This window comes from Heterocephalus glaber, unplaced genomic scaffold (assembly GCF_053883595.1).
Source record: "Heterocephalus glaber isolate CG9 unplaced genomic scaffold, H.glaber_assembly_v1.0 deba00000122, whole genome shotgun sequence".
Lineage (NCBI taxonomy): Eukaryota > Metazoa > Chordata > Mammalia > Rodentia > Bathyergidae > Heterocephalus > Heterocephalus glaber.
The window spans coordinates 6229006-6244202 of NW_028258138.1; the positions used below are offsets into that span (position 1 = coordinate 6229006).

The 15197-nt window shown below is 45.5% G+C and overlaps 1 protein-coding gene across 19 annotated transcripts in view; it reads left to right on the forward strand.

The window, feature by feature from the left end:
- Positions 1–15197, forward strand: part of Kcnj15 (potassium inwardly rectifying channel subfamily J member 15) — a 42390-nt gene that overhangs the window by 15624 nt on the left and 11569 nt on the right. For 3 of the 19 annotated variants that reach the window (XM_087212281.1, XM_021256253.2, XM_087212292.1), the window contains exon 3: positions 14315–14487. The exons of 14 other annotated variants lie outside the window; for them this stretch is intronic. The gene's annotated coding sequence lies outside the window, so the exon portion shown is untranslated. The remainder of the gene's footprint in view (positions 1–14314; positions 14488–15197) is intronic. 2 more of the 19 variants (XM_087212286.1, XM_087212274.1) reach the window with 1 other exon arrangement.

The window sequence follows — 15197 nt, forward strand, 5'->3', positions numbered from 1 at the left end:
ATATTTACAAAGCAATTTTCCAAGCTTGAAAATACTGTGCTGCAATCATCTCTAATAATTTTCTGGGTGACCTGTCCCAGTGTTATATCAACGATCTACCTGCTATCCTAAGAAACTACCCCACTACTGGAACTTTCCCCCACCAGAATTTAGGGTGTGCAATCTATTTTAAAACCAGGATGCTCCCTGAACTGGGAGCTCTTTGTGTACCTTCCTGACGGAGGTATGCAGCCCTGCAGCTGCATTTTTGAACATCAATAGTTAAACATTCAATGCAGACGTTAAACAAGTAAATCAACTTTCAGAAGTTCACGTGTATGTGCTCAACATTCACCGTGGACTGTACTGGAAGAGAACTTTGAGGTCATTTCATCCCAGCTTCTCATTTTACAGATGAAGAAAACAGGAGTAATTGATAGCTAGGGATGCTAAATTACAGCTCTTCTCAAGCTAGATAGCAGAGTTAGTAGGCTTCTTAATGTGCTCCATTGCTGTATGGATTCCATGAGCTGCTGAGTGTGCTGTGACCCTGAGCGTTTACATTCTGTGGTTTTTGAATGTTTATGTTTCAAATGTGGGGTTTGTAACCCCATGCTCCAGTAACCTCTTACCACGGAGGCCTCAAAGTCCTCAGCTCTCAGCTCCGAGGCCACCTCTCCCTCACAGCCACCGATTTCAGGATGCTTTTCATGTGCAAAGCAAGATATGTGCAACCCTTCTGCCTGGGAGCCTCCCAGAGCCCTTCTGCTGGCTGCATCCTCTTTTCTCCTCTAGTTGCCTCCTTCCAGGGTCTCGGGAACCATCCCTACAGTAAAGTGGCAGACTCGTTCCCTTTACCGAGTCGCACTGATTCCATTGTCATTCTCTACTCCTCAACATTTCCTGTAACTTGATCTCGCCACCCTTGCCCCACGGCTGGAACACACCTCATGAGACCAAGCACCTCGTGCGTCCGGGCTGCTGTGTCTCCCATGTCTAGGACAGTCGGGCATGAGAGGTGATGAATCAGTACACGTGCAATGCGCGCACATGTTTCCCTTCTGTCTTAGGGAAACAGGTATCTCCTTTCCGAAACTCACCTCTCTGAGGACATCAGCACCTCCTGGTCCTCCCTCAAGTCTGTGTCCGGTCTGCCATATCCTCTGTCTTGAAATCTTGGCATTTTAGTTGTCCACTCTGATAAATTTACTTAGCTGGCGAACTTTCAGCTGCCCTCCCTCCAGGCCCTTGCTCGAAAAAATCTTCACAGCCTTTCTCCAGGATAAGCAGTCTCCTAGGCTTTCCCCTCTGCTGCTGTCTTCTCTGGATATTTTTCTTTTTTGAAAATCACCATGATTCCAGTATTAGCAAATGTTCCTTCTCTGTTCAGCGATTCTGAAACTTGTGTCCATCCCCACATTTGCTTCCTAGACGTGGACACCCCAGAACAACCTCAGCTTTCAGAGTTGACCTCTCCCCCCCTTCCTACCCACAGTGCCCGCCATGTTTCGCCCAAGATTTCCCTTCATCCACACAGCAAACCCCCCTTCAGCTCCCGGTCACCCGTCACCTTCTCAAATCTGATAGATGCATGAATTTTACCTGGTTGTGACCAAGATGACAACCTACCTAGCACATGTACTGCTCAGCCAAATTCACCAGCCCCTAATAAACGATCTCCCCATGGCTACTTTCTTCCTTTTCAGTTTGATTTCCTAGATGAGCCTGAATTCTTTTTGTTTTCTGAAAAAACCAAAGTTCTCAGGCTGACCTCTGCTGCCTTATGAAACTCATTAGTAGTGCAGCTCCCAATCTGGCCTGATTTTAAATTCTTGAGGTTCCCCAATGATTCTCAACCATGGAAACACATTAGAAGCAAGTGAGGAGCTTTTAAAAATTAGCAAGAGGGTCGGGATTTAGCTCAGTGGTTCTGCCACCTGCCTCGCAAACGCAAGGTCCCGAGTTCAATCTCCGGTACCAAAAACTAAAAGAATAAAAATAAATAAAAATTAGCAAGACTCAGATCCCTACTCTTATGCTTCCTTCTGAGAGCTTCTGGTTTAATTGGCTCATGCCAGAGCCAAGACATTGCTGCATTTTGAATCTCCCCAAGTGATTCTTGTATACCTCCAAAGCTCAGAAGCCCTCATGATTGGCGAATCCTAAAACCAAAGCAAAGGAGCATCCTCCAAACATATTTTACCAGCTCATTCTTTTGCCTGGGGAATTTCCCTCTTCAGCAATCATTTTCCTTCCATTTCTTCTTCCTAAGGAAGCTCATAAAGATTTCCTTGATTCTTCCAATTGGAGGGAATTGATCCTTCTTCTGGAAAACTTTAGTGCCTTTTTATACATCACATTCATTCATATGCACTAGGAAACTCTGTGTTAACATATGTACTAGGAAACTTTATGTTCTCTGTGGACAACACAGACAAAAGATAAAATCTGGGTCTCTAAACAGGTTATAGTCTTGTGCAAAGAGAGAAACACATGAACCAGTGAGTATAAAGTTTTATTATAGAAATGGAGATGGGTCCACGGGATACTGTTTAGGTATAAAGGAGTCTATCTTTCTGGGTATAAAATATTAAGTCTGTATCATCTCCATTCTCCGATGGTATACTGAGCATGGACCATAATTCACCCACTTTTATATATTTCAAAGGATATAGTAGTGTTAAATGTTTGCTGAATAAATGAGTGAGCGAATAATATGTTGGTGATAGCAAGTTGGAAACCATGGCAGCCTAAGGAAATAGCACCATAGTTCGAGCTTGAGCCAGGGGTGAGTGGGTCTCAATGGAATTCAAAGGCTCATATAATTTTCAGTCCTGAACAGTGCATGAGTTTTGCAATTTCCCTTAAACCACCTGTCCTATAGTTTACGTAAAATGATAATGGGATTAGCATATTGGAAACTCAGTCCCATTTCTCATAACTGAGAAAGTGGAAGTGGTTTATTCAAGATAACGCTTAGCCTCTTTGCTTTTAGTAAGCAAAGGTAAAGATGAAATGCGCTGGTGTGATGGCTGGTGGAAAGTGTAGGGAACAGGGAAAGGGGACGTTACCAGAACCTCTGCAGTGAGTCCTGGTCTCCTGCGAGCCACGGCAGCACATGGCGAATTACAGGAAAGGTAGAAAAATGAGACTGAGAAGAAGCTGAGCTTTGGGTCTGATCAATGCCGCTCTGGGCAGGAAAGACGAAAGCCCCCAGCTTACTGTGCCTTTTATTCAGTACATGGGGAAACAAATCTAACAAATGACTTGCAGAGAGTTCAGTACATCCGGGTAAACAAGACGGTAACAGTCCAAGAACAATGAGGAACTGAGTAGATGTTTGTTCCTCCCAGGATGTCTTCAGCTGGTGTAATCTTGTCCTGGAGAATCACAGCATCATCACCAGATCATTGAGGTCTCAGTTGTGACTGGAGGTCAAAATGGAATTACATTTCAGAATTCCATAGCTGGGCTGTAGGCAGGAGAACTAGGCTAACCAAATGATTTTACCTAAAATTATGTAGCCTTGCTCCTGACAGGAAAGAACTGGGGATTAGTGAAAACTGCCCACCCAACAGACCCAGGACCATTGCCTCCTTCCCCCTTGACCTTACTGTGATTCTCAAGTTAACTTTGGGCCTCTTAAAGATGTTATTGATAAAGCTGTTCAGACAAGCAGAAATGAGTATAGACAAAGCTCTTGAAGTAATTCCCATGCTAATTTTGTGTACGTAGTTTGGTGTGTGTGTGTGGCGGGGGGTGCATGGATGAAAGTAACTGCACTTCTCCACTGGAAACTCCTAATCCTTTGGATAGCTAGAGACATGATCAAATACACTCATCTTGGAGAGAAAAGCCACCTTTGCATGTCCAGGATGCTAGTGAGTCACAGCATGAGGATTAGTTCAGCTTCCAAGAGTGTCTGAGTCAGAAGAGATGAAAAGAGGTGCTTCTTACCCCAGAGGATGTCAACACTATGCAAACTCATTTCCCATGGAGAGAGAACAATGTGCAAATATAAATCAGTTCACAAAAGCTATTTAGAAAAGGCCACCTGCAGTGATAAAGGCATGGACACCATGCATATGTTTTGGGCCATGTCCTTGATATTCATCTTTATTTATGAATGGACAACTACCCCATTTATGGACTTCTGCACTAACTTATAAATAGAGACAAAAAACATTTTTGGAGCACCCACCATTGCCAGGGAGCATGCAATGAGGGACAGAAGTGGACAGGCCCAGTGGTTGCCCTTGGAGGACTTGCTGTGCAGAAGTGGGAGTTATACATAGAGCTTGGAGCGTTGTGTCACTGGAGTGAGGACAGTGACATCACACCCTCAGGGGTAAAGAAGAAGAGGGATCTTTGATGGACCTGCAGTGGAAGGGTCAGTTGGGCAGGTGTCTGATGCAGTTGGAGGATCTGATTTGAGGATGGGTTTCCCAGGCAGGGCAGGCAGAGGGAGAAGCAGCAGGTGGAAAGACGTGAAAGCAGCTTGTCCTCACTGGAGCGTGGGGATCCTGGGATGTCAGGTCAGGCAGGAGTTGAGACTGACATAAGGGATGAGGCCCAGTTAGATCTGATGCGGGGATAGACCAGCATCAGGCGCTGTGACTTTTGTCTGTTGACATGAACAGGTTCTGTTTTGGAAGAATGCATTTGCATTTCAGAGATATTAGTTTTAAAAACAGGAACCCTGAGTGGGAAGGGTCAGGAAAGGGTCTGAGGGCAGCCAGCAAAAAGCTGTAATGGGGTGGAAGAGAAGCCCCGAGGGTCCGCACCCAGGAGCCTCGAAAAGGCGGGTGACACTGAAGAAGCAGGAGCGACTCAGGAGATGAACTGAAGACTGTGTGGCTGCAGATGGTGCAGGAACAGGGAAAGGATGTAGACTCAGGGGCCGCCGCAGGGCTGCTCACAGAAGGAAAGCACTCAGGGCCGAGACTGGTTGGGAGAGGCTGGTGACCTGGCCTTTAGTGACGCAGCACGGAGCAGGGCGACACAGACTTTGCAGGATTGACACCAGCTGTGGGTGCTGCAGAGGACGGAGACAGCACGAATTCGCCTCTGCTCAGCTCCTCTCTCCTTCAGTGTGCAGAAACATTCTCGGTGAGGTCTGGGGAGGCTTTTCCAGAGCCGGAAGTTCCCATTTGCACCATTTGACATGCAGTAGAGTCTTGCCTGGGCCCAGCACTTATAAAGTGAATACAGCTGCTTGCGTTGCATGGGGCAGGTCCAGGAGCTGGTCTCCAGCTGGACAGGCCATGCTCTCACTGCTTCAGCAAACTCTAACCGCCGGGCTTCCATTCACTCATTTTGACCAGAGTTTTCCCAAGGTTATTCTGAATTGTGGAAGACAGAAGTATACAAGGTGTGATCAACAAACACAGTGAATGTTTAATTCTTAAGCACTTAAAAAATATATTGCCATGCATCCTCCCTCAAAATCCTCCCCCTCACTTTGAACACACTTATCCCATCTTTCAGACCACTTTCTAAGGCAGCTCTGGAAGGCTTTTTTTGTGAGCATCGTTAGTTGTGTTGTCCTGGCTGCCTTACAGTTCTGAATCAATTCAAAACCTTTCTTTCTCATGGTCATTTTGACTTTGGGAAAGAACAGGAAGTTATGTGGTACCAGATCCAGTCGGCAAGGTGGATGAGGACACAGCATGGTTTTTTTATTTTGCAAACCTGCCTTTCCCTCGAATGGTACTCACACCAGCATTCACCATATATATTTTATCACACCTTGCGAAGACACTCAGGAAAGAGAACTTGCAGAACCGCTTCAGAAAGTGGCCAGAGCAGTGGGAAAAGTATTCTCAAAGCTAGGTGAGGATTTTAAGTGTGATTAATGGGAATGAATCTTTTACTGTAATACTTTTTTTTCTTGGTACTGGGGATGGAACTCAGGTCCTGGCGCTTGCAAGGCAGGCAGCGGAACCACTGAGCTAAATCCCCAGCCCCACTGTAACACATGTTTAACTTAAACATTCACTGTATATTTTAATGACATCTCATACCAACTTTTGACCAGTGTTGGTCACATGTAGGTCCTCAACCCATGGCAGCTGTCAGCTTGCCGATTACTGTACTAGAAATCCACAAGTGAGCATTCCTTCTGCCCTGAGCTGAGCCTGTCAAGAGGAAGGGTGTAGGAGAAGCAGCAGGCCCAGAGAGGATTGGGCAGTGGCAGCGCCAGCCTGGAGTGGGCAATGCCTGCAAAGGAGATTGAGGGAGCAGGTGAAGGAGGAAGGGGCTCTGCGGGGCGCAGGGTGCAGAGTGAGGCGCGCAGCACAGCCAAGCCCATGCGGGCCACTGGGGGTTCCTGGGCACAGCGGGCAGCAGGCAGAGGAGTGGCCAGGGCCAAGGTGCTGCCCAGGCAGGTGGGCCAGCTCCTAAAGGGTCTCACACCCACCTTCCCGAGCCCAGGAGTGGGGCTCTGGCTGTGGACCACAGGAACCATGAGCTGGTGTTGTAGGGGATCCCAGCAGCTACACCATGTAGAGCCCTTCACAGAGATGATCGAGACAGGACATCAAGTGTGGCTGCGGGAGTCACCAGAGAAAGCAGTCAGCCCCGTGTCCTTGCAGGTTCTGCATCTGCAGTCTCAACCTGAAGATCAAACATGTTTAAAAAAACAAAAAGTCAGAAGGCTTGAAAAGCAAACTTGCCTTTGCCACATGCCAAGCACTATGCTGAATGGAGCCAAGCGCTGGCACATCTGTGACAGCCTGTGTCTCTCAGCCACACGAGTGGGCATGGTTTTCTTTGCAACTTCTCCATCTACTTCATACGAGGCCCACAGTGTGACCTCTGTCCCAAACACGCACAGACAACTGGCTCCTGTCATTACCCCTGAAGAATATATCTAACCACCGTTTCTGTAACATTGACATTGTGCTGGGTATTCTAAGTCATCCAGAGATGGACTGAAAGTGTGCAGGGGAGGATCTGCCAGGGTAGATGCAAATAGTACACATTTTACATACGGGACTTAAGCAGCCCTTACAGCTAGAGCCTGGTGGGCATTGAGAGAAAATTCTAAGTGGTCCTGAGCAAGGCAGTGGGAACGGAGAAGATGGGAAGCCTCAAGGGATTTTTGAGGCACAGTAGGGATAGTGAATACTTTTATAATAACTGGAGGGTCTGCAGGAGGAAAGGCCCTCCCCTGGGTGACAGATAAGAAAGCAGACTAGGTTTAATTTGGCTGCCTGGGGGAAAGCAGCTGGAGGAGCCATACGTGGTTGACTGTAGGGGTGGCAGTGACAGGAGGGAAACCAGAGATGGACACACAGGTCTGGGCTTCAGGGACAACAAAGGTGGCCTCTGTGGGAGTAGATGTGGGAGCACATGCTGTGTGAGAAGAGAACTGTGTGGAGCACAGGCGTGCGAAATGCCGCATGAAACATTTGCCTGCAGAGGAGGAAACGCAGAGGGACTGCAAAGGGCACTGAGGAGCAGGGTCAGTGTGTCTGTGCCCACACAGCTAGGGCAGTGTGTCAAGGGCACGAGGAAGGAAATGTGTCCACCGCCGAGCTGGCACTGCCTGCCGAGTGGAGTGACAGACAGAGGACTCATGCCAGTCACTGAGGGAAGGGAGGTAAAGCTCATGTTCTTCCTCCTTAGAGCTCTCTCCAACCACATTGGTTCTTCTGCCACAGCAGGGTTTTGTGGTGAAGGCTTATGCTTCGGTGGATGCCTGGTCTGTCCCCACGACCCAAGACTGGCATTTTGACTTTTTCATTTCATTCATTTGATTACCTGTAACCAAGAAGAAATAGAAGAGGGAGCATGGAACAAAGATGAGAGCATAACCGAGGTCTTTCGGCCAGGGTCTCATCCCCAGTTCTACCCCTGGAAGTTGGCTGAAAATAAGACGGAAGATAGATGCAAGAAAGATTGCTGGGAGTTGCCCAGTGTAGTATCATCCAGAGGCCAACTCGCTTCAAGTAGCACTTGCCTGCTGCTGTCCTCACTGTCTCCAGCAGACCTTGAACACACCATCTTAGGTGTCCAGGCGCAGGAGGGCTGAGTCCTGGTGGGACATGTGATGTTTCTGGGGACTGTGGACCTAGTTTGAGAGGAGGCACCTGTCTAGCTCCGTCATGCACCCCTTGCCGTAAACACCAGTTCCACAGCATAGACCACTCACAGATATTTTGAGACTGACTGGAAATCACTCCCACATAGTGCGCGTGGCTCCGATAAGCAAAGGTATATAGTTCAAGTTAGACAGAAGTAATCTTTTTCATAGGATACACAAACATAAAGTGTGGGGTAGACTATGTAAATTAAGAGATTCAGGGTGTGTGTGTGTGTGTGTGTGTGTGTGTGTGTGTGATGGTCCACTTCTTTTGGTTGAGGAGCCTCTAACCTGCTCACTCCTAACACCGAGATCTCATGGGGTGCTAGTGTCTGGCGGCATCCATCCTGAGTCATTGTGGAAGATGCCTGACTTTAGCACTGTTCTCCTAATGTTGGCTCCAGGGGTGGTCAAAATCTTGGTTTCCAGCTCTGCTTCCCAGAAAGAAAATTTCCAGCTAAAAGCCAAACCCTGGAAAAGAATTGCTGACTACAGGATCATTTTGCAATCCTGTATGGTGTCTTAGAAGCACTGTTTTGTGTTTTTTCCCGGTGAAATCAGCCACGGATGATGAACTTTCTCCCATAGGTAAAACCACTGTTCCAGGAAGCTCTCTGGAGGCCCTGTTCTCCAGGGGGCTGGATAAGGGAACCCATTTCCTGTGTTCTGTGCTGTGCAGTCCAGATGAGGACTGTACCCACCGAGGCTAAGTGCTACTCGAGGTGTGAGCTTTGGTCCTCCAGTGTCTGTGTCTGTGGGGGACTTGTTAGACACAGATTCTCAGACTCCACCCCAACCTTTCTGAACATGAATTTGCATTTGTAAAGGATCTCCAGAGAAAGTGGATGTAGGTTATGATTTCCTAATCATTGGTCTAAGCAATTACTTGAAATTTATAACCATCCTCTCATCCCAAATACAGAAGAAAACACATACATGGATATATAAATTTTTGTCTTGTATTAATGTATTATACACTTTTTAACACATGCATCATGTATACACATTTCAAAGGACCGAGGAGAAGCTAAATTTGAATAATTCAATCATTTTGTTATTGAGCCCATCTGGATTATTGCTGTTCCCATATTGAAGAAGTTTATGGTTGGCTGGCTGGCTTCATGGCAGAAATGTCACCGTGGAAGGGCCTGGTGGGAGACAGCTGCTCACACCATGGTGGCCAGGAAGCAGGAAGGAGAGTTTCCAGGTCACACTGCAGGCACTCAGTTCTGCCAAGCAGGCTGCCTTCCAACAGCTTGGTCAGCCATTAGCTCATCAATGTATTAATCCACGGAGAGCACAGCACCCCATGACCCAATCACCTTCCAAAAGCCCCACCTCTGAACACTGGAGACTTTGAGGGGACATTTTAACTCTAATTACACTCAGTATTCTTAAAACCAAATAGAATATGAAACTTACCTAACAAGTAATTCACTGGGCTAAATTCAATATATTTAGGCCCATGGATTTTGATTATTTTTGTCCATATAGAAATGTGTAACTAATTTTTTTTCAAGATAAGATACTGAAGAATAATCTTTAAGCTATGGATCCAATTCAGAAGTCTAAGTCTGTATTTCTAGTTTGGCCATTCAAATTAGTGATGAATCCCCTTCTCGGTGTGCCCAGCTGTGGGCCAGCTTTCTCTCTGATCTAGAACACTGCATATATTATCTTTAAATGAACCAGGTGGTCACTAAATCTAGAGGGCTATAAGCCCACTTTGACAGCATCTATTAAACACCATCCGGTTCCTCCCTCAAACATAGTCTTTATTATATGCTAGGCCTTGGGTTTTAGGTCTAGGGAATGAGAAGAGGGAATTAAACCCACACCCCTCCCAAACTGGTCTTTTACAGGGAAAGGCAGGTTCTAAAACAGTACCTTATATGCTGTCCTGCGGGATAGAAAACATGTGAAAGGCAGAGAGAGGATCAAGATGAACTCCAACAGGAAAGCAGAGGTGACATTTCAGCTGGGCCTTGAGGGATGAGTAGAAGTTTGCCAGGAGGCACAGGGCAGAAAGGAATGGGGAATGAAGAGGAATGAAGGGAGCTGCCCCAGCAAGGTGGCGGGCAGGAATCCACCCTACAGCAGTCAAAGTGCAAACCCTCCAGCCAATTAAGCAAAGCCTCCTGTTAACGTGGAACAATCACCTTGATCACTTACTGAAAACGGGTTCTTGGATCTGCATAATAGAAACGTTTCAGAGTAAACGCTTTCCTAGATTTGGCTAAGGCTGTGTGGAAAGTTTCTCAGTAGAACTCTGTAAGAACCCCTCATTTACAGTCAGCTGTGGAATGCCGGAGAATGCTCTGTGCTGGGGAAATTGAATTTTCAGATTAACTGCACAAAAATGGAAAATCTGTTTGAAAATCCTTTCTAATTTTGTTTTCTTTTGAAGAGATAACAACTGTTAGCATTTTAGGGGCTTTCATTTTAATCATACCTGGAAAGAAAAACACAAAAGGATTACACTGTGTATTTACACTGAGGATTGCCTTTTCAAAGATATATTTTGCCTTAATTTTTAAAGGCTACATAATATTGCAGCCTACAAATATTTTATAAACTTTCTTGGTGGTCCAGGTTGCTTTGAATGTTGTAATATTATAACTAATATAGAGAGCTCTCTTGTACATAATTATGTTGCACATTTCTTATTAGTTCTTAGATTTACTGGGTCTAAGGATGTGCATAAATAGTTTCTAACTTTGGGTACACATTGTCAAATTGCTCTCTCCAATAAAGCCATGCCAAATTACTCTACCAGGCACCACACATGAAGCTGCTCATTTCTTCAAACTCGTCCATAGGAAGTGAGCTAAGTGGAAAGTCAGTCGCTGGTGCTTTTGTGTTCCTTCAACCCAAAGTTCTTCCTTGGTCTCATCTGTCAGTGTCCTGTGCTCCCTGACCCCAAGGCTGCCCAGGGCTGCGGCTAGGATTGCCTAACATATGGGAGAAGTGTAGCTACTGCCGTGATTCAAATCCCATTCGCAGATGTAAGTGCTTAAGGTGCCCTCCTCCCACCTGCTCTATGGGACATTGGGTCCATTAGCACACATTGCAGGCTCATGTCTGTTCAGGTGTCTCCCTTGCACCCTGGAGTGCACACCCTCAAATCTGGCCCCAGGATCCCCACCCCCAGGCAGGGTCCTCCTTCTGCACCAGGATTCTGCACAAAATCAGGCTCTATGTAGGCTTCATTTGAGAACATCCCAAGAAGCTGTGAGTGCAGTAACACACACGTGATTTAAGAGATCCAGCATCCTCTGGTCAGTAAAATACTTTCTCCCACCCGATCCCACCTCATTTTCATGCCAGGAAGCCAGCAAACCTCTTTCATACCCATCTCCCTCCCTCCCCTCGTCCCCGGAAGCCGCTTGTTAGAGTGCCCGCCCGCCGTTGAATCTACCAGGAAGGCACCACTCAGGGCTCCTGGCTGCTCTCAGGCACCTGGCCTGCACGACAGTAATTTCAGCTGGGATTATTGAAAGCACCAATTAAAGAGGCTCCCAGCATCTCTGCTCACCACCCTCAGTTCATTCTACATGTTGTCCAAATGATCCCTTTCCCAAGAAAGTCCACTCCTGTCTTTTCATTGAACAACTCCCTGAGATGTTCCTCATCGTCCTAGCATGAAGTCCAGGTCAGAAGGCTGCCTCCTCTGGGCCTGCTTCACCATCTCCCTCTCTGTATTGCCTGGAGGGTGCCAAGCTCCATGCCACCTGGGGTTTTGCAAATGTGTGTGTCTCTGACACCCCTGTCACCTGCCTTGTCATATGCCCACATCCGGGATTCTACCCTGGACTTTCTTGATCTTCCCACAAATGTCTTAAAATCACTTGGCTAAAGATTTATTCAAAAGTTTTCTTCCCTGTGGTATGACAAACTGTGTGAGAGCCAGGACCAAGCAGATCCTACTTATTGGTAAATCCCAGTACCCCACACAGCACACAGTAGGTGCTCAATAAATTCTCAGCACCCAAATGAACAAGTGTTGAGATGTCTTTTCACTTTCTTAACGTTTTTTGAATTGTAGATTTATAGATATTGTCCATTTAGTGGGTGAAGGTTCTTGTGATTTATGAGAATTTTATAGAATCAGAATATAACCCTCTGCTAGTCCAGTGAGGTAGATGTGATTTCTTTTGGGGGAAGTTGTATTTTGTATGTCTCATCTGTTGTAAGCATATCATGGTAACAGGTCAGTCTGGAAGAGGCCAGTGTACGCCGGGCTTTGTGCAGAAGGGGACAAAGCTAAAAAAGGGAGCAAGAGCTAGGACTTAAGAGAGTCACTGTGCTTCTCAAAGGTGCTTGGGATTTGTCTTGTCAGTAGGGGAAGCCACTGGAGGATTTATGAAGGGGAGGACTGAATTAGTACTCTGTTGATGAGTAAGCTCTCTTTTTCCTGGTAAGAGTTATGATGAAACCAGGGGACCATAAAGTTGCGTGTGACTGAGTAGTATGTTACTGTAAAGACCCAGCTCCTTAATTCTGAGAAAGGCTACACTATGGCTATGAAGACCGAGGATTCCGTATGTATCTCAGCTGTTTTCTGTTCTTTGTCCTTCGTGTCTGGCAAGGGCAAATGGTACCACTGCCTCTAGAGTAAGGAGTGGGAATGGTCCCCTAGGGTGTTGTTCCAATTATGTAAACACCAGTGCAATGTTCCCTACTCACCTTAGTGCATGTGATTCTGATTGTGAAATGTGCATGTTATTTTTATAAAAGAAACAGAATCTGTGATGGCTAACTGTGTCTTTGTGGAAAATCAACCAAGGAGTATTCAATCGATTGATCTGAGTTCTCTGACATTACCAGGATGACTACATCTAGAATCCACAGCTGAGTGTAAACCCAGGTCCATGTTCCCTGAAGTGATTCCGCCCGGCACTCGGAGGATCCATAATGTTGGAGGAAGGGAAAAAAGGAATAGTTTATTATCAGTTAAAGTTTATATTTTCTTGCTCCGAATGGGTGCGATAAACCACAGTTATATAAGCGGCTACTGTGACTTTGTCATAGTAACAGTCACAGATATTTCAACATCACATTGTAGCCTTTTCTGCTCACCATACTTCAAAATAACAACATGTGTTCAATAATGGGAAAATAATTGTATTTTTTCAATATTACAATGAATGCCTTTTAATATTAGTGGTGCATTCTTTAATCTGAAATAGTTTATTTTTGTCTATTCAAACACTATTCCAAGAAGTTAGTCATATGTCTTAGTATTCCACCAAAAAGGACAATAGCAAAAACAAAATGGTTAAGAATGCCTGAACTAAAATGTTAAAATGAGATTAGCACAGTAGCCCTGTGAAGCCACATAGGGACAAGGCTGTGCCTCCCTCTCACTATAGCTGTATTTGTTTTCAGAATTCCTGGTACTGGGGAAATCTGGAGTGCTGTTCTTTTAAGAATGTTGTCTATATATTAAAATCTTGTCTTTACTTTTTTTGGCCTTCCGAGTTACTCTTGAGTAAATTTGTTCTTTCCCAGGGATGCTAGATTGAGCATCAAAAATATAGGACCACTATACTATCAGTATCTTTCTCTACATGCAGTGCATATATATGAATGTAGACAGTCTACGTATAGCTCTGTATTTCAGATAAACAATAATTTTTAGTGTAAGCATGTATCAAATATTGCCTGTGGTATACTTATACTAAAAATTACTTGCTGTCCATCTGAAGCACAAATTTAACTGGGCATCTTGTATCATACCTGGCAATTCGAACACCACCAACATCGGGCCTATTGCTCCCCGCTAATTAAGTGCAGATGACAGAAATGTGCTTTCTTACAGTGTTTACCAATGGAGATTAGTGAGCTGCCAAAGGTCTGAGACTTTGATTGAATGTGAAAGCATTTTGAAATTTGAGTGTGTCTTACTATCATTCTGAGATCACAGCAGTCTGTTTTCAGCCTTGAGAAAGACAAATACCTCGGGAATATGACCAGGCCTTAAAGTAAGTTGGGCACAGTGCAAGAATTCTGGTATTTACTGTGTTCCCCTGGGACCCGGCAAGATCCGGTTTCTGTATCAGCGAAATGTGGTCAAAGTTGAGGCTGACAGTGAGACGGGTTTGTGAAACTTTTGACACTCATTCCATGGTTAAACAACTCTGTTCCAAATCAAGCAAAAGTCGTAATTTCCTTTGTCTGGGATAAGAGTCCCATTAGGATCATAATGAGCATGAAAAATCAACACAAAGAATTCTACCCTGTCTGCAGGTGAAGAACACTAAAGTCCATTAATCATCAGTTTAGTTGCAGAGACCGACAATCCCAAATGGATTTTAAACACAAGGAAAAGCAGCCAGCATGAAGCCAGGAAAACAAGCAGCCTGAAATCAGTACTTATAAGGGGCTGTCTATCTTTCTACACCTCCATCCCCACCAAAAATGTAAGCCTGATGCAAAGAAATATACATGTGAGGGTTGAAGTTTGCTAGGCTCAATGTCTGCGTGAGAGAAATTCATTGAGGGGAAAATCCATCTGAAGTTTTGCAAATTATACAACGGTGCATCATAAAAACGCAAAGCAACTCCCGAGTCCTAGGAAGACAGCCTCCTAGCAGACAGTCATTTTTGCCTGCTACCTCCTTCCCCATTCCTTTTTGCATGCTCCAGCTATGCCCGGGTACATTAAATCTCTCCCTGTCAGGGCCATCTGCAGAAACATGCTTGCCAGCCTGATTTATTCCAGGTTACAGTCAAACAAAACCAAATACTCTACACTTCCTTTTCCTTAACCCAGTGGCACTGCTCTAAGCCATCTTCTTCTCTGCCCTTGAATTAATGCAGACAGGAGCAGTAAGTGAGTTTCCACAAGCTAGTTGTAGAAATCTATTCCCTGCAGAGAACACTGGGGGCAGTCCTTTTGGGAACCTAACGCAACACCAGTCCCTTTTTCATTCCCCCAGACATAGATTTTCCTGTTTCACCAGTCCATCTCACAACAATGCATCTCCAAGCCATGCTGTGATTAAAGGGGAGAATATGCTTATTACCCAAGTTCTTCACATGTTGGAGCAAGAGAGATCCAGGGTGGTAAACCAAAGGAAATTTCCATTTGCTCTTAGCCGCTGCACATTCTCACTCTATAGGAAAGTTA